Below are 19,892 nucleotides of genomic sequence, written 5' to 3'. Positions count from 1 at the left end.
GTCATCCCCAAACACTTGACAGCAGTGTCCCGGGCCCTTCCGTACATCTGTACCGATGTGCGCCCTCTCACGCAAGCGGCAGTGCCAAATTGGTAATGTGTTGCGGGCCGCACCAACGGAGAGATACGGGAAAGTCCGAGACTCGCGCTCAGTCAGCGCTGGTGACGCAGGTCAGACGAACCCGCTTGCTGGACCCCAAGCAGAGATGACTGTCAAATCACCACAGCACGAGAGAAATTTCTACCTACAAACACAAAACAGGATGAAGGACAAGTGAACCTCAACGTGAATTAAAGCTCTCTTTATCTCAATCAAATTGAGTGTCTATTTTTTGTAGAAAAAAAAAAATCGAAGGCAGCGGCTTTACTAAAATTATGGTACAAACAAAAAGGAAATTATGACGATGTTAATTATCAGAACAACCTAGCCTCCATTCAGAGAAGAGATTAAGTGCAGCAGGAAGAGCACAGGAGGAAGCAAGCTGCAGTGGCGTGTTTGGGCCACTAAGGGTTTTGGCCACTTCCTCCTAGTGGTCAATCTGGCTGACAGAGACCTTGATTTAAATTGCATTCAAACTGGTTTAACTACAATTCAAATCAAGCATATGCATAGATGTTAAGTAACTTCTAGAAAGTAAGGATACAGTTGTCATAACGTATCGAATCAAAATTACTAAAAATAATTTGGAAAAAGGAAATATAGAAATAAAGCCATAAACCATTCCCGACAGGAACGGAGACTTCATTCAAATTAATTTGAAATTTGTTTGTTTCAAACCAAAGTTGAATAAGTGTAGGAACTCCGCCCTCCTCCTAAGTAGTCATCAGAAACTGCTAATACCTACTTTTGAATTTTAAATTCAAACGTGGTTTGAACTAAATTCAAAATAAATGTACACAGTCAGTAGTGAAATCGTGTTATTAAAACTGGAACTTGCACATGCATTGAAAGTTAGAAACACAATTTCAGGCATTCACTGGAACAATCTGAAATGGTGCTGAGAGAAAATTATTTAGGAAAGGATGACCTTGTTACCATTGTCCACACGATGGCGACATCTCGCTCATGGAGGGTAAAGTCAGGACGTGGAGGCCGTCTGATACTGGGAAACTCAAGGGCGCGCCCTAGCGTTTGGCAGTAGCATTGCAACCCGCCTGCTTTCACATGTGACTGTCTCAGAGGACGTGCAAAGAATTACACGCCTCAATTGTTGCATCAATCAGAAATAGTGCGGAATTTAAATCTCGACAGATTTCTTTCCGGTTCTATATTTCACAGAACGGCGTGGCAGGATTTTTCCTACACACACACATAGGGACAACAGGAATTACACGTCTGTCGTTCGGATACAAATACATTTATCAAATAGCATTTTATGATTTAAAATGTTTTTAGGTTTTGGATTTTTCTATGCTATATTTCACACGAGTGTGTGGCAGGATTTCTTCGCTGCACTACACGTAAATTGTGGACAACAGGAATTAGGCATCTGTTTTTCGGATCCAAATAACATTTATCAAATAGCATTTTATGATTTAAAACGTTTTTAGGTTTTTTTTTCGGTGCTATGTTTTACAAGCACATCTAGCAGGATTCGTCGCTGCGTTGTGCGAGAGCAAACAGGAATTATTCATCTGTTTTTCGACTCCCATAACATATGAAGAGTTCAGATGCAAAAGCCTCTAAGTGCCATCTGAAATTTTCTTCTAGAATGATCATTTTTATCAAGCTCGTATATTTAAGTTCAGTAATTTCACTTAAATGGCTATGAAAATTACCTATTAATTGTCATTTAAGTGAAATTATTGAACTTAAATAAACAAGCTTGATAAAAATGATCATTCTAGAAGAAAATTTCAGATGGCACTTAGAGGCTTTTGCATCTGAACTCTTCATATATCAAATAGCACCTTTGATTAAATATGCTTTAGGTTTTTACAATTGAGTAGCTACGTCAATGTTTTAACCAGGAGTTTATCGTTAATCTAACGATTATAAAATAAGGCCTTTTTAAGAATAGTGAACGAGCATCGATTCACTAAATCTTGTCTTCACCCTGACAGAAGAACATCGTTCGGACAGGGGAGTTTAACATTAAAAATGTCGTCGTTCAAAAGAGGTTTCTTCGTCTTTTGTGGGACAAATTTAATACTATGAACTGCAGTTTACTTTTAGTTATTAACAATGGCAAACGGAATGTCAGATATTATTTTGCAGCGGTGAGTTCGCATTGCGTTCGCTCACTCGAGGCGCACGTACAATATTAAATCACAATATAGACATAGATTGAAAACTGATTTTTGCTCAGAAACAAGTTTAAAGTGTGCTTAGCATTTTCTCCACCAATTTTGTAAGGATTCAGGGCAGATCTAATCCGTGGGGAATTTGCATATCATAATTAATAATTGGTAATTAATAATTATTCATACATGTTTGGATTAGATCAGTCTTACATTAAATTTAATCTCCCTCTAAGGGAGGATCTGTCATTTTACCTGCATGCATACGTGTGAATCCCGGAAATTAACCACAAGTTGATTGTAGTTAATTACTCGGACCATGTTTCACAAACAGGTAAAATGAATTAGCTCAATTGTCAGGATAATATTTGTGGGATCCACAATATCATCTTACTTTATAGGATTTCAGGAAACGCAATTCTCTGGCCAGAAGAATTGGGTTTCCCGCCCTATCAACACATAACGTTACTCTTTAAAGTATCTTTAATTCGTAAAGCTTGTAGCATAAGTTAGACCTTTGGCACTTAAGTGACTTGAAATTGAGCAAAGAGACAGCACATCAATCTAATGAATATATAATTAATTTAATAGAGGCATGACTACTTATGTATTTACTACGGTTACATGGGATATATGTATTTACAAACACATAGACAACAATGAACAATACAATAAGACATCAATGAACGAGAAATGCATAAAGTTTGGACAATGGATAACGTACACGCGTGAGCGAGTAAGAGAGAGAGGAAAGGGGATGGGGAGAGAGAGAACAGAGAAATTGGGAGAATTTCATTGGCAGGAAGACATTCACCTCTCCGATTACAACACGAAACATCATCTTAAAACTTCTTAGAAGCTCTATAAAGAGATTATACTTGCAATCAACTTATGTTATGGTCTCTCTCTGTGTCGAGGCATTCCTGTACGGCCCTGTCCGGCCGCGTGAGCTGAGTCCTTTGTGTGTGAGGAAGCGTCACGTGGGCTGCTTGGCGCGCGTGTTGAACGGAGGTTCACAGTCTTTGGGGTAACATTACCAAAGGAAAATAGTTCGGCTGAGTTCGTTTCACTTCGTAGAACGGAGGAATCACGAGGAGTTAATGTTCCATCTGTGCATGGCTGGCGAAGAAGCGCGTGCTTCGCTCGGTCCGGCGCGTCACGCGGTCACGTGCGCGTGTTTCTCCTTCAAAGCGAGCGCGCGCTCGTTTAAAGGTCCCTTGTAGATGGATTTGCTGAAGAGATATGTCACGGGGTTTTCTTTTCAATCGTCGATTGGAATTAAACACAGAGACTTATCTACAACTGAAAAACACAAACTAAACTAGAAACAAATAAAAGAAAGGCGAAGAACTCGCCCGGAGGCGAGACGTTACATCATGACACGAGGACACGGGAGGAAGAGAGAATCCAGAGGGAGGTTCAGTCCTCTTTAGAGGAACTGGAGTCCACACCTCTGAGGTGCGAACTGGCCAATGACATTCAACGAAACTTTTGGCGGCCAAATTCTCTTTGTCTTGTCAAAGTTAAACTATGGCCGTGTCCGCCTCTTTTATGACCAGTCAGAATTTGTCAGAATCATTCCACAAGATGATAAAAACATAGAAAACATACATTTTACTGTAATCTTCTGTATCTGACCAAATCAGTTGGAACGAGATAATTAAAACGGTACCAAACACAACATTTACACATAATTGGAATATGAAGATACATCTTAATACATAACTTTTAAACTCTCAAGAGTTTCACTGATACGCTAGGAGATCATTTCTAAACTACCATGGACTGGGAAACACACAGACATACAGGAATATATCGTATACAATTGGTAATGGCTCGTTTTATGCGTGTAATGTAAAGGTCCATTATGTGTGTGTGTGTGTTGGTTCGTGTGTGTGTGTGTTAGAGTTCTGTTATCTCTCTTGCAGAGATGGGGGAGGGCATGGAATGTTTCAAGCATTTTATGACTCTGGCCATTCCTGAGAGAGAGAGTGTGTGTGTGTGTGTTGCATTCAGTCTTTTTGGGTATTTAGTTATTCAGATTCACCCTTTTAGTCCAGTCCTTACAACGTTTACAAGCCAGCGTCATTATAGTAGCCTAGTCTATTGGTTACCGTTTTACTGGATCTATATGATACTTCAATGCAATGTTTGAGTGGTAGATAATAACCATATATCGTCAATATTATAATATCAAGCTACCATAAATGAATCTGCAAATTTTACAAATCGATTTGCATTATAGTTTGAGGCAAGACAAATAAACAAATATCACAGACATGTTAGGTATCCTAAAATATGATTTTGTACATCTTATATATTTACTTGCAAGAATGTAGCCCCTACCAAACTTGTACAAGCCGTTTAGACATAGGCTTTCATTTGACTTTTTGTTTTGTTTTTTGCCAAGTCTGCATCGGTCGGGCACCCCTCCTCCTCCTTCAGCTCACGCCAGCGAGAAAATGCTGGCCCAATTCTGTTCTGCCTTTAACGCGATCACTTTCTCTTTTTCTCTTTTTGCTTTGCTCCGATAAAACCTTTGCTTTCTTGTTTTTCTGTGCTGCTTCGGCCATGGCTCGCACGTCCGATTTTAAGGAAGTGGGGGTGGTGGTGGAAGTGACGTATATGCCGTAAAGCAGTCGAATTTTGTAGTTCTCTTTGTTCGCCGGTTACTACCCGAAACCCGAAGTTTAAAAGTACGATTAAAAACGCTACAGACCCCGTCAGGCTATGGCAGACGTGTCATTCAACCTATTGTAAGTCGATGTACCATCACAAGAGACTTGGAAATATATTATGAAGGTTGAAAAGTTACCTGGTGTTACTTTAAAGCAGTGGTTCTCAACCTCTCCTGCAGGGACCCCCTGACACACCATGTTTCTGTTTTAACCCTGAAATGGCACACCTGATTCAATTAATTGAAGGCTTAATGAGTAGTTGACTAATTGATCAATTAACTAATTCCTACTTCCTACTCTAATAATGACTCATTAAGCCTTTAATTAATTGAATCAGGTGTGCCATTTCAGGGTTAAAACAGAAACATGGTGTGTCAGGGGGTCCCTGCAGGAGAGGTTGAGAACCACTGCTTTAAAGTATACTCATTTAGTTTCAAGGCAATGGATGCTTGTCATTTTACATAATTTGTAAAACCGAAACAAAGCTTAAAACATTCAAAAGCAATAGCCTATACTTGCACACTGAGAGTACATAGTTTTAGACCAAGCATTTAACTCTAGTCAAAGCTCTGGAAAGATGTGAATTGCTCACGAGTCCCAGTGCATGACAGTAAAAGCCTGAATCAAATAAAGTGCTAAATGGAAAGTAGGGGAGCCAGTTTGGCTTGCAGACATCACCTACCCTTTGCTTGCAGTACAACTAATCAATAAAACATATGCATGACAGAAGCAGCTAACAAAGGCAAAGGTGGCAGATGTCAGTGCCAAGATGCCTGAAGACATCAGCTCTACCCCGCTAGTTAACATTTCCCCTAAACAAAGGTGGCAAGAGCTGGCGAAGCATAATGAGAATTTGTAATGTCTTGTTAGAAAGATGCATTTCAGCTACTTTTCCATGATTCATGTTGTGTCTTGGTAGACAAAATAAATCTGCAAAGCTAACTTGACATGCAATTGCAAAACTTACCTTTTTTTTTAAAAGAGATTAAAGGAACAGTTCACCCAAAAGGGAGAATTATCCCATAATTTAGCCTACTCACCGTCAAGCCATCCCATGTAGCCTATGTGACTTTCTTCTTTCAGCTGAACACAATCTGAGTTACAGTACATTAAATAATATCCTGGCTCTTCCCATTTTTGTAATAGCATTGAATAGCGCCCGAGTTTTTGAAGATCCAAAAAGCACATCCATCTATCATAAAAGTAACCCATACGACTCCAGCAGGTTAATAAATGCCTTCTGAAGCGAAGCAATGGGTTTTTGTAAGAAAAATAAACTTTTTTTTATCACTTTTACTCACGACATGCTATCCGGCAACAAAGGATTCCATTCATTATGCTAAGCTAAGCTAGCGGCGACGCTGCCAGACTGACGGTATGGATCCACTTGTCCGTGCGACACTTCTGTCGCTCCGCACTCCATTTTATTCCTATGGGTAGGTGACGTCAAGCGACTTTAACGCGCCCGCAAAGCATCCCGGGAAGGCGGCGCTGCATTTGAAAAAATGCTCCGTGTCAAAAAGCTGGCCGATGCCCATCTTTTACCGCTGGGTCCTTTGTTCTAGACGTCCTACTACAAAAATGCTCAGGAAACTTTAGTTCCGAGTAGCGAAAATGGAGGAGAAATTAATTGTGGCGGTTGCAGCATTTCCAAATCTATATGACCCATCTTTCAAATTTTATAAACTATCAACATGACATCATGACTTTGCGTAAACATACACGCCACTTTCAATTCAAGTGGCGTGTTATCTATACGCATTTTGAGCTATCCGCGTGTATGTCCACGCCGAAATCTTTTGCGTGTATGTCTACGCCATTAAACGTCCGAGTGATTCCGCGTGTATGTGTACGCCGTTAAATGTCCGAGCGAAACGAAGCAAAATCTATATTCTACATCTGTGGAGCGATATTTCTTTTCCTAGGATGGTAGGAGAAGACTCATAAATGGTATTAACCCCAGTGACGGGTAGGTTTAGGGACGGGGTTGGGGTAGGTCATATATTTATATGTACATAATACAGTAATATAACGTTAAGTCAAAGGCGTTGATAAACACGCTGAAAAGCGATTATGCGTGTTGATAGCACGCCAAAAATGGAAATACGAATTGGCGTGTCATACATACGCCATTTCATGAGATCAGTCTGAAACTATAATCACTGGCTTTCGGCGATGGCCGTACGCACGTTCACAAGAGAGTCGAGTTCTGGAGGAAGAGTGAGGGCGAGTAAATTATGGGATAATTTTTATTTTACCCTAACTAGCCCTTTAAATGGATAGTTCTTCAATTTAAAGGGTAAAGTAAATATTCTGTCACTCCCCCTTATTTCGTGAGCTATTACTAACTCTTTCCCCGCCATTGACATAAATTTCCCCACAAAAGCTTACCCACACCCAAGTGTTGATAAAAAAAGAATGCATAAAGCTAGATTTTTTTTTTTTTTTTAAAGCAGAGGATCTTGTAAGGACTGGGCCAGGGTGAATCTGAATAACTAAATACCTTCGTGCTAAAATCCCAAAGCCTTTAGCCCCAAAAGGCCTGGAACTTGAAAAAACACACACACACACACACACACACACACACACACACACACACACACACACACACACACACACACACACACACACACACACACACACACACACACACACACACACACACACCTCCCCCACAGCTGACACCCACACTCAGGACAGAGCGTGGTTTCCTGTTACGAGACACTTGTATGAATGACTTGGAATTTGATGTTCAAAGAGAAAGAAACTTCTTTTCTTTAAAAGACATTTAACCCGATATATTCGATGTGTTTTTATGTGTGTCCATTTGCCCATGTCACATTGTAATGACTATAATTTGTCCGTAACTTAAAAGTGAATTATAAATACCCTAGGTGTATTTTTAATGTAAATGTTTACCTATAACAGTCGTGTTTGATATCGTAAAAATGCCCTTGACTTGACTCAGCCAGATATATGTATGAACACACCGTAAAAGGTATGATTATGTGCATAACACATCTCTGCAGTAGAAATGACCCTTCCTAACACAGGTCATAATTTAATTAGACAAGCAGTCTGACAAGACAAAGAGAAATAAAACCCAAAGTCCCGCCTGTAAACTTCCAACCCTCTAATTGGCCAAGCCAACAGGAAGAGGCTGGATTTCTCATAGTGTGATAAATGACGCTTCTCCCCTGCGCTCGCTCTCTTCCTCCCGTGTCATGATGTAACGTCTCGCCTCCGGGCGAGCTCTTCGCCTTTCTTTTATTTGTTTCTAGTTTAGTTGTGTTTTTCATTTGTAGATAAGTCTCTGTGTTTAATTCCAATCGACGATTGAAAAGGAAACCCCGTGACATATCTCTTCAGCAAATCCATCTACAAGGGACCTTTAAACGAGCGCGCGCTCTCTTTGAAGGAGAAACACGCGCACGTGACCACGTGACGCGCCGGACCGAGAGACACACACGCTTCTTCAAAAGCCATGGAAAGATGCAACGTTAACTCCGCGTGATTTCCCCGTAGAGATCTTTATTCCCTTTTTGTTAGTCAAAGTTTTGTTTTCCGTAGCCGACTCAGTTCACTTCCACGAAGTGAAACGAACTTAGCCGAACTATTTCCCTTTGGAAATGTTACAACAAAGACTGTAAACCTCCGTTCAACACGCGCGCCAAGCAGCCCACGTGACGCTTCCTCACACCCAAAGGACTCCGCTCACGCGGCCAGACAGGGCCGTACAGGAATGTTTCGGCACAGAGAGAAACCATAACATAAGTTGATTGCAAGTATAAATCTCTTTATAGAGCTTCTAAGAAGTTTTAAGATGATGTTCCGTGTTGTAATCGGAGAGGTGAATGTCTTCCTGCCAATGAAATTCTCCCAATTTCTCTGTTCTCTCTCTCCCCATCCCCTTTCCTCTCTCTCTTACTCGCTCACGCGTGTAAGTTATCAATTGTCCAAACTTTATGCATTTCTCGTTCATTGATGTCTTATTGTATCGTTCATTGTTGTCTATGTGTTTGTAAATACATATATCCCATGTAACCGTAGTAAATACATAAGTAGTCATGCCTCTATTAAATTAATTATATATTCATTAGATTGATGTGCTGTCTCTTTGCTCAATTTCAAGTCACTTAAGTGCCAAAGGTCTAAATGCTACAAGCTTTACGAATTACAGATACTTTAAAGAGTAACGTTAACGTTATTTGTTGATGGGCGGGAAACCCAATTCTTCTGGCCAGAGAATTGCGTTTCCTGACATCCTATAAAGTAAGATGATATTGTGGATCCCACAAATATTATCCTGACAATTGAGCTAATTCATTTTACCTGTTTGTGAAACATGGCCCGTGTAATTAACTGCAAGCAACTTGTGGTTAATTTCCGGGATTCACATGCACGCATGCAGGTAGAATGACCGATCCTCCCTTATCGGGAGATTTATTAACATGTAAGACAGATCTAATCCAAACATGTATGAATAATTATTAATTACCAATTATTAATTATGATATGCAAATTCCCCACGGATTAGATCCGCCCTGAATCCTTACAATCTGTTCTTTTAAAGCAGAGGGTCTGTTCTTTCTTTTGATATATGCATGTTCAGATGTTCATACGTCACGTCATAGAAGAAGAACTGATGTTGTTTCAAGTGCAAGTGGAGGTTAACGTTTTAGATTAAATTAGATATGGCCAGCAGCCATATCACCCTGTTGCCCAAGACTGGTTGCCCACTGAAGCTAAGCAGGGCTGAGCCTGGTTAGTACCTGGATGGGAGACCTTCTGAGAAAACCAGGTTGCTGCTGGAAGAGGTGTTAGTGAGGCCAGCAGGGGGCGCTCACCCTGTGGTCTGTGTGGGTCCTAACGCCCCAGTATAGTGACGGGGACACTATACTGTCAAAGAGCACCGTCCTTCGGATGAGACGTTAAACCGAGGTCCTGACTCTCTGTGGTCATTAAAAATCCCAGGATGTCTTTCGAAAGAGTAGGGGTGTAACCCCGGCATCCTGGCCAAATTTGCCCAGTGGCCTCTGTCCATCATGGCCTCCTAATAATCCCCATATATATATATACACTGATTGGCTTCATCACTCTGTCTCCTCTCCACCAGTAAGCTGGTGTGTGGTGGGCGTTCTGGCGCACTATGGCTGCCGTCGCACCATCCAAGTGGATGCTGCACATTGGTGGTGGTTGAGGAGATTCCCCCTTCCATGTGAAGCGCTTTGAGTGCCTAGAAAAGCGCTATATAAATGTAATGAATTATTATTATTAAATGAGGGCACATGAATTAAAGATAATGATGTGCACGGATAAATCGTTTATAATAAACACCGCAACACTTGTCTATTTTGATTTCATGGTGATTTTAAAGGAATATTCTGGGTTCAGTAAAAGTTACTTAATCAGCAACATTTGTGACAATGTAAAAAAAAAGCTTCACTTTCCTTTTCTTCTACATCTGTGTTACAGACACTTACAATGGAAGTTAATGAGGCTGATGTTACAATGTTACAATACTTAACAAGACAAGGACCAGATGAAATTATTGTTTGTAGTAATCAACATTTATGCGACAAATGCTGTCAGTTGAGCGTAACTTATATGAACGCGGGATATTCGTTTAAGGGCTGTACAAACACACACAGACCAAGAATGTCGTGCTTGGTAACTACAGCATGAGAAATATGATATAAATAATGCATTAGAGCCTGCTCTGCTACTGGAGCACTGTCTTTTATGTGAAGGTAAATACGTCTTAAAATAAAGAACTTGTCCTTTTTGACCTGGAGCTTCACAGACATATGCCGCCTCATAAAACCATTTATTAAAGAAGAAAAGCGTTAGTCTACATGGGAGGTCAGGGAGAATGATCAGTTGATATGGTCAGTTACTGAACTGTACTAGAGAAATCATTGTCTCTTAAATGTCACACCAGCGTTTCTGATAGCCGCATGAGTTAGCTTCATTGGACTGGAATACATGTTTTATTCAGGTCTGTATTCACATATACATATGCAAATACATTTGTTATAACCTAATGAGCAGTTTGAAATGAAAAATGGTTGTCTATCCAAGCTTGCATATGGATTTGTAGGGAATCAGTCAAATAGATTTCTTTTGGTAACAGCCCACATGTTCACATGATCAATTGCATGCTTGATATGGTCTCGTCTAATTAGCCATTTTCCTCTCTCTAATTAGAGTTATCAATCTGGACTGAAATGAAAATAGACTGAGAGAAACAACTATAGAGCTCACCGTCAGTACGATGAATTATGAAAAGCTTTTCTACAGGCACTAAATCATAATCAAAAGGCATTGTCAATAATGGGGGGAGAGGATCATTTTTCCATGAAAAAAGGAGAAAAATTTGTTGTGGGAAATTATTTTTAATTTCATAAAATCTCTGGTGTTACTTACAGTGTTAAGGAACTAAGTTTAAGGAGCAATGCCACAAAATACTTTTTTAAATAGTATGACCGTAGCACAGCTGTTGTCAAAGCAGCTTTACATGTAGGAATATATTGTGCTAAATCAAATGTGTTCACCTTAAATGAACACTCTCATATGACACATCAGGGAGTTCAGTTCATTTTAGGCAGTCGGTTCGTTTGGATGGTAACAAAAACTACAACATACAAATAGTGTAATATTTACAAAATAATTGTAAGTATTTAGGTCACTGCTGCTCTTCACAATTGTAATTTATCTGGACTTATTCATCTTTTGTTTCACTTTCATGGACTTTCAGTTTGTTTTCATTCATCACATGTGTTCCTTCGTTTGATTTCCCCACAAATCATCAGTTGTCATGGACACTCATAATTATCACTGTGTATTTAAGTTCCTCACCTTCACTCTGTGTTTGTCGGTTGTTGTTTGTGTGTGCATGTTACACACGCTGTACTTTTTCTCCGTTGTTGTGGATTACCAGAGTTTGTTTTCATTAAAGATCCATTTTGTTTATAGAAAACTTTTTGAACTCTCCTTCTCTTCATCCTTGAGACAACAATGTTCCTTTCAGTCGAGAACGTCAGACGTAGTCGACGTCGACTGAATGGGGATCACGAGCCCCGCGGGTATAAATAAGAAAGTGGATGCACGCACTAGTTGCCTTTCGCTTCGGAGCCGATCGTTTAATGTCTCTGAAGAGTGCTGTTGTTTACAACGAGCGAGTGTGTCGGTGTTCTTCTGGAAGACTCCTAGTGCTGGTGGTTTCTACAGCGCGAGTGCAGCGGTGATCGGGAGCTTTGAGCTCTCAACTGCTGTTTTAACAGCAACAAATTTCTAAATGTTTGTGTGTGTTGACGGCTGGTTAGAGGGCGGAAAAGTGAGTGCTTCACTGTTCAGTGTTGCTGTGGTCATTTCCCTGTGTGCTCCGGCACTGCTGATGGGTCCTATTTCCTGAAAGAGCAACACGGGTGCGTTTGCGTCTTTTTCAAGATGTCATTCCGCCCGTGCATGTCTGGATGCGGTCGTTCCCTTTTCCTCTCTGACGGTCAAAATTGTTGCATCACGTGTTTGGGCTTACAGCACGCTGAGGCAGCTTTTGTGGACGGTTCATGTTCCCATTGCGGGAATATGACTGTTGCGGTGTTAAGATCGAGACTTGCCTTCGTCCGCGAATCGCGAGTCCCCATTACCATGCCCCACCCCCGGGTGCCGTGTGGGATGGGTGTCTCGCCCGGTAACCATTCCCTTTGGGCTCCTCACTCCTCCATCACACCGCAGCTGATGGAATTCCTGTTGAACGTGCTGATCCCTCTGTAATGGACCGATCAGCCGTTTTCAATTTGGGTTCCGCCAGAGGATAAGATGTCGATAGCAGCATCGGAGGGTGAGCTGGCCTCTGCAGATGACGACTCGGCTGTGTTATCTCCCTCTGGGAGTGTAACATTGCCCAAGCCAGATCCACAAATGTCAGCTGTGCTGAAACGGCCTGCCGGGCTCAAGTGTGACCCTCCACCGTGTCCCGTTCAGTTTCGGTTGGAAGATTGGTATCTCGGGGCGGGCCGCGCTGGTTCTCAGCTCGCCGCCCCAGTGCCTTCCTTTCCCGAAGTGCATGGAGAGCTTACCAGGTTGTGGACGGCACCTTTCTCTGCCAGAAACTGCCTGAATAGCTTTTCCCCCTCGCTACCCTTGAGGGAGGAGCAGTGAAGGGTTATGAGGCTGTCCCTCCAGTGCAGCGGCCTGTCGCGACACAGGTGCACCTGCACGATCCTTGTCTCCCCTCGCAGGCCTGTACAAAGCCTGCGGGCAAGCCGCCTCCTCTTTCCATACCATGACGTTTTTGCAGGTCTATCAGGCCAAAACACTCATGGACGTGCACAAGGGTAGTCTAGACCGTGCACTCATGAGTGAGCTCCGCACTGCTACCGACCTCGCCCTCCGGGGCACGAGTGTCGCAGCGTGCGCGGTCGGTCCAGCGATGTCCACATTAGTGGTCCAGGAGCGCCATCGTTGTCTCAGCCTGGTTGAGATGGCGGATGCGGACAAGGTTCAGTTCCTGGACTCCCCAATTTCCCATGTCGGGTTGTTCGGTGACGTGGTGGAGAGCTGTACCCAACTATACCCAATTATATCATATGGAACCAATCCAACTGATATAGATATTATACCGCAAAGTGACGATCTCACTGATCATTATATGGTAACTTGCATAATACGTACTGCTGAAATTTGTCATGTTCCGCCACGTTATAGACCAGGCAGAACAATCCTTCCAACCACTATAGATAGATTCTCAAATAGCTTACCTGACCTATCCCAGCTGCTAAGTGAACCCAAACAAACAGATGAACTAGAGGAATTGACTAGCAGTTTGAGCACCATTTTCTCTAGTACATTAGATATTGTTGCACCAATTAGATTAAAAAAGGTTAGAGAGAAAACTAAAGCACCATGGTACAATAGTACTACACATGTTATCAAGAGAGAAACTCGTAACTTAGAGCGTAAATGGAAACAAACTAATTTAGAGGTCTTTAGAATCGCGTGGAAAGACAGTATGTCACGTTATAAAAAGGCTCTAAAACAGCCAGGGCTGAGCATCTCCGCAAACTAATAGAAAATAACCAAAATAATCCAAGGTTTTTATTTAACACCGTGGCTAGACTAACAAATAAACAGACATCACCAGAGCAAAATATTCCGTTACAGTATAGTAGTAATGATTTTATGAATTACTTCAATGAGAAAATAGAAAGCATCCGAAACACAATTGTAAATGTACAATCCTCTATGGTGTCTTATGATTCAGCCTCAACTATGGCCCCTCTGGAACAACTACACCGCTTTACAACTATAGGACAGGGAGAGCTAAATAAACTTATCATTGCATCTAAACCAACAACATGTTTATTAGATCCAATACCCACTAAACTACTGAAAAAAGTGTTACCTGTAGTGGAAGAGCCTCTTCTTAATATTATTAACTCGTCTTTATTTTTAGGTCATGTTCCAAGAATATTCAAGCTGGCAGTAATACAACCTATCATTAAGAAACCGCAATTAGATCCAAATAACTTAGCAGTACTACTACTACTAATCTATAAAGCCCTAAATGGTTTAGCTCCTGTTTATTTAATGGACCTTCTATCACCCTACAATCCATCGCGTTCTTTAAGATCACTAAATTCGAGGCTTCTGGTCATTCCTAGGATATCTAAGTCCACTAAAGGAGGGAGGGTGTTCTCACATTTAGCTCCAAAACTCTGGAATAGCCTTCCTGATATTGTTTGAGGCTCTGACTCGCTGTCCCAGTTTAAAACTAAAGATGCATCTCTTTAGCCAAGCATTCACATAATGCTTACCTTTTATACCACTGTTGAATCAGATCAAATATGCATTTAATATTATAAAACTTGAAGAGTCTGTAGGTTATTTGTATAGGTTGCATAGTATTTACAGTCATTACGTTCCTGTGTATATTGCGTGAATGATGGGTGGTTGGGCAAATATTGTGTTTTGCGGTAGGTGGTATGCCATACGGAACCGTTGCCACTGAAACTGCATTAACACACCAGTGGGGCTCGACAGCCTTAGTCAAACGGGTTGGCGCGTATGATTGGGCTGCGGAGAGATTGTGAGATTGTGGCTAGGTCTCAGCAGCAGGAGGGATGTAAAGGTCAGTAAGCTGGGCTGAGTTGAGTGGGGGACGGAAGGGGGGTGACTCTGGGACGCCAGAGTCACTGTCTTCATGTTTTTATCATCTACTCTCGTGTTATGGAAATCATTATGAAGAGCAGCTATGCTAATTATTTTCCCTTTTTGCCTTTCTGCTGTTATCTCGGGACGTGAGTCCCGAGGAAAATGGCGTTCGTCAGCTCCAGTTTGTATCCAGCCTCTCACGGAGACTTCAGATGCCCCAATCACAAAGCCTGTGAAGAGACGACTCAACGCCGGCGATATGGACCCTCTATGGTGGATCTGCTCCTGTACCCATCCCAACGCATCCTGAAGTGCCAGCCCCATCAGCCCTGTGAAGGCCTCATCGACACGACAACCATCGGCACTGATCCTCAACAACTCGTCTCCATACCGGCGTGATTTCTTCGACTTCCAAAAAGATGGAAATGGATAAATACTCTAAATGTTCCGATCCAATCTGACTTGTAATGCTGCCAGAATCATACACTGTTCCTTCGTTGGCCAGAGGAGAACTGGCCCTCCGACTGAGTCTGGTTTCTCCCAAGGTTTTTTTTCTCCATTCTGTCACCTGATGGAGTTTGGGTTCCTTGCCACTGTTGCCTTGGCTTTTGGCTTGCTTAGTTGGGGACATTTAATATTCAATAATATTATTGATCTGCCTTACTTAAGGTGGAAGTTGACGCAATTTTCTTTTAGAAACAAACTTTGTTGTATTATTTTCATGTTATCACTGTGAAGCTGCTTTGATACAATCTGTATTGTAAAAAGCGCTATATAAATAAAGGTGACGTGACTTGACTTGACTTGACTATTTCTTCCGGTCTGCTCATTCGTGCCACCAACTAGCCTCACGACAGCTATGGCCAGGGAGAGTGGAGACTCCATCCCTTGGCGCTGGCCCAGGGGCCCCGCAGAAACGTGTTCCCCAGTGAGCCTTCTAAGAAAGCGGCTATGCGGTTAATTATCGCTGTGCTCCTGCTCAAGTTCAGTGATTTTCGTCACACTCACGTGTTGAACAGAGATGCTCCTGAAGCCGCGTTCAAACCCCTGGAGAGATTCAAGGCCGGTTCAGGTGGCTACCGCAGGAATATGTGGTAGTTACCATCACTTCTGCGAGCACTCCCTGAAAAGAGGAAGTTGTGCTTGTGCCTGCTCTCTTTCCTGCAAGATGGGTTGGAGTAGGCTGTTTTCCTCCACCCTCAAAGTGATGTGCCTCTGTTTTCTTGACGGACATCATGATGCAGAAGCATGGGAAGCACGTCCTGATCGTCAGGTTCCTGAGGGAACAAGGATATCTAAAAAAGCCTTGCACTCCTCTTTATCCTCTTGGGCCTTATCTCTGGTGGCCACTGCACTGCAGAGACCGCCCTGAGCCACTGCAGGCAGTGAGTTAAAAATTCTGTTTTTACAGTTCTCCTGCTCGCATGGTCTCTACTAGAGGGTAGGGACTTGCTCGCTTTCGGTTAACGAGTTGTGCCTGGAATTCGGGCCGGCTACTCTCACAAGTTGAGACCCCAACCTGGATATGTGCCCAAGGTTCCTACCTCTCCCTTAACCTTCTGGGGTCTTAGGTGTTTTTGGGGTCCTTGAGATGTTTTGACATGCCCTGACATTTGTGCTTTTTTCAGTTGCTTATGAACATATTAATGGTACAGGTGAAATTACACTATTTAGCACAAACAGGGCTACCATAATATGTGAGCAACGTGTATGTACATGTTTGTATTTTTGAGAGAATATTGTTTATGCATGGTTATTGAAAAAACTAAAAATTAAAGTTTTTGAAATAAGGCCACAAAACACATACTAAATATGTGTCCACAAGACTTTTGACTAATGGATGTTGTCGCCTAGAGTTTTTTTCTTCAAAATGATCTGAAAATCATCCTGCCTAATCATTCACATAAAACAATAGTTTTTTTTAAATTGTGAAAAAACATTTGTTTGTTTGGAAAGGCAATATGCGTGGGGGCGTGAACGGCCCAACCCTTGTCATGAATAATTAGGTGGTTCACACCTGAGAAGACAAAGACCCGCATAATGAGCCTTTCATTCAGGTGTGTCACACAAGAAAGAATGCAAGGACAATATATATAAATATATTTATATATATATATAAATATATATATTTATATACACAAACCTGACGGTTCGGTTCGTCCCACGGTTTTGAGGTCTCGGTTCGGTTCGGTTCATTTCGGTGGGGTGGGGGGGGGTTTAGAAAGCTAAAATTGCTTTTATTTTTTATTAAACAGTGCTTTAATGAACAAATTGTGTCCTTGTCTTCAAATTAATTCAATTACAAGTAAACGTTTCTCAAGGATAACAAAATTATCTGCTAATGCTGTAAACTACAGCCCTTACTTGCACATTACTATAACATTAAAGCTTAACAACAGAGCCTAGACTTTTAGCCTAAATGATATAATAATAATCAACAATCAAATAACAAATTGTATGAAAACATGTAAACTGCACATAAGGCAGTTTTGCATTAACATGTTTGTACTCTAATTTGTTATTGTTATATAATAATTTACACAGTTGCTGTTATTTTCATGACAACTATTTTAAACATACATTAAATAATCAAGATATCATAAACAGGTCAAGTAAAATATAATATATAGGCTAATATATAGCATTTATTTAGTGAAAGAGTTAGCAAACCAGCAAGCTGTGGACACTGAATGACTTGCCTGAGGTAAATATAAAGCTATGTGAAAAACTAAGCGTTTTATTGACGTATTTCCGCTGTTGAAACACTGAGTGTTTACACGAGTTATGATGCCTTTCAGTAAGTATACTGTATCTTTCAACATACCTTCGGGTGTCCATTCATGTTTATTCTGTAACTGAGGAAGAGATGATCGCGCTCCGCGCTGCCGCATGCATACAGTGGTATCTGTCACTCCACATCTAAGAGCGCCAAAACGGCATTTATTATTTGCATTTCGTGATCAAATAGACATAATTTGAAAGATTACACCTTGCTTATTATCAAAAGTAACAAAACACTGAGCTTATTGCGATTATATGTGGTTAATGGTGGTTAGGCAACAGCCCTGTATTCGTTGTGTACACATAACACATGAGGTGCAATGAGGCGGGGCTGGGCGGGGCAGCAGGGGGCGGGGCGTGTTCGGTTCGCCACGAAAGTATCGCGATACGTATCGTGGGTGGTGTATCGCGGTTTTTCGGTTCGGTTCAAATATCGTTACACCCCAAATATATATATATATACACTAGGGGTGGGAATCACCAGAGGCACCACGATACGATATTATCCCGATACTTAGGTCATGATACAATATTATTGCAATTTTAAACATATTGCGATATTCTGCAATCGTCGTCGTCGGCAGCCGACCGTCTCGGGAGACGATGGTGTAGCTCGGTGTGTCTATCTGCACCGCCGGGAATGGCTGTGCAGACCAATTCTAGAGTGGCAGTTCTTGCCGCACTGGGCGCAGGAGAAGGGGGATGGCTGGTCAGGCTGCTGTTGCCGCTGCTTCCGCCTAGCTCTCTTTTTATTTTTACCTTTTTCAACTTCAATTTTTTCCTTTTTTCCAAACAAAATTATTACATTTATATCGCCTAAATGTTTGCGCTCATTGCAATTTTTACAATGGGGGTAATATTGTTAAGAATTTACACAACACAAGGAAGCTTGATTTAAATTGTTTAATTAACCGTCTGAGGTGTTTTCGGGGTCCTTGAGATGTTTTGGCATGCTCTGACATTTGTGCTTTTTTTCAGTTGCTTATAAACATATTAATGGCACAGGTGAAATTACACTCTATATAGCACACACAGGGCTACCATAATGTGTGAGCAACATGTATGCACATGTTTGTATTTTTGAGAGAATATTGTTTATGCGTGGTTCTTGAAAAAACTAAAAAATAAAGTTTCTAATATAAGGCCACAAATAACATGCTAAATATCTGTCCACAAGACTTTTGACTAGTGGATGTTGTCGCCTAGAGTTTTTGCTTCAAATTGATCTGAAAATCATTCTGCCTAATCATTCTCATAAAACAATAGATTGTTTTAAATTGTGAAAAACATTTTTTTTGTTTGCAAAGGCAATATGCGGATGGGCGGAATGGCCCAACCCCCTCATGAATAATTAGGCAGTTCTCACCTGAGCAGACTGCATACTAATGAGCCTTTCATTCAGGGTTGTCACACAAGAAAGAATGCAAGGACAATATATAAATAAATAAATAAATATTTATATACACGCACACACACATACACACATATATATATATATATATATATATATATATATACAAACAATCAAATTATAAATGAAAGCCAAAAGCACATTTTTAGTCACACCTTTTAGCCATCCACACATAAAAATAAACCAGTCGCATTTCAAAGTCGTACGCGAAATGACCGCCAGGTGGCGCAAAGGGACATTTAGCAAAACGTAATTGGGGCTAATGTCTATTAACAGTAGCCTAAGGATGAAATACTACAAGTTAGGGTAATTTTCAAATAAGCCTACAACAAATTGTTGGTCATACAGATAAGATATAATCTTTTAAAACTGTAAAAGGCTAAAGTAGGCCTACACTCACAGGCTAAAGACAAAACGTTTTCTCGCTCATGTGAGAAACAAACGTTTGGGCATTTCTCAGTGAGAAAATGCATAGCCGAGCGGTAGAACTTACGGTTTGATCATCAAGTTGACATGGGTTCAAATCCCGCACAAACATGGTCTGCTGTAAATTTTATATTTATTATTGCAGAGAGATTTGTCTAGCTCTAAAACTCTGTTACACCATACAGTTTTTTTTTTTTTGCT

The sequence above is a fragment of the Rhinichthys klamathensis genome, unplaced genomic scaffold (assembly GCF_029890125.1).
Source record: "Rhinichthys klamathensis goyatoka isolate OS25496 unplaced genomic scaffold, OSU_Roscu_1.1 h1tg000104l_1, whole genome shotgun sequence".
NCBI lineage: Eukaryota > Metazoa > Chordata > Actinopteri > Cypriniformes > Leuciscidae > Rhinichthys > Rhinichthys klamathensis.
Note: the sequence above shows the minus strand (reverse complement) of the source record.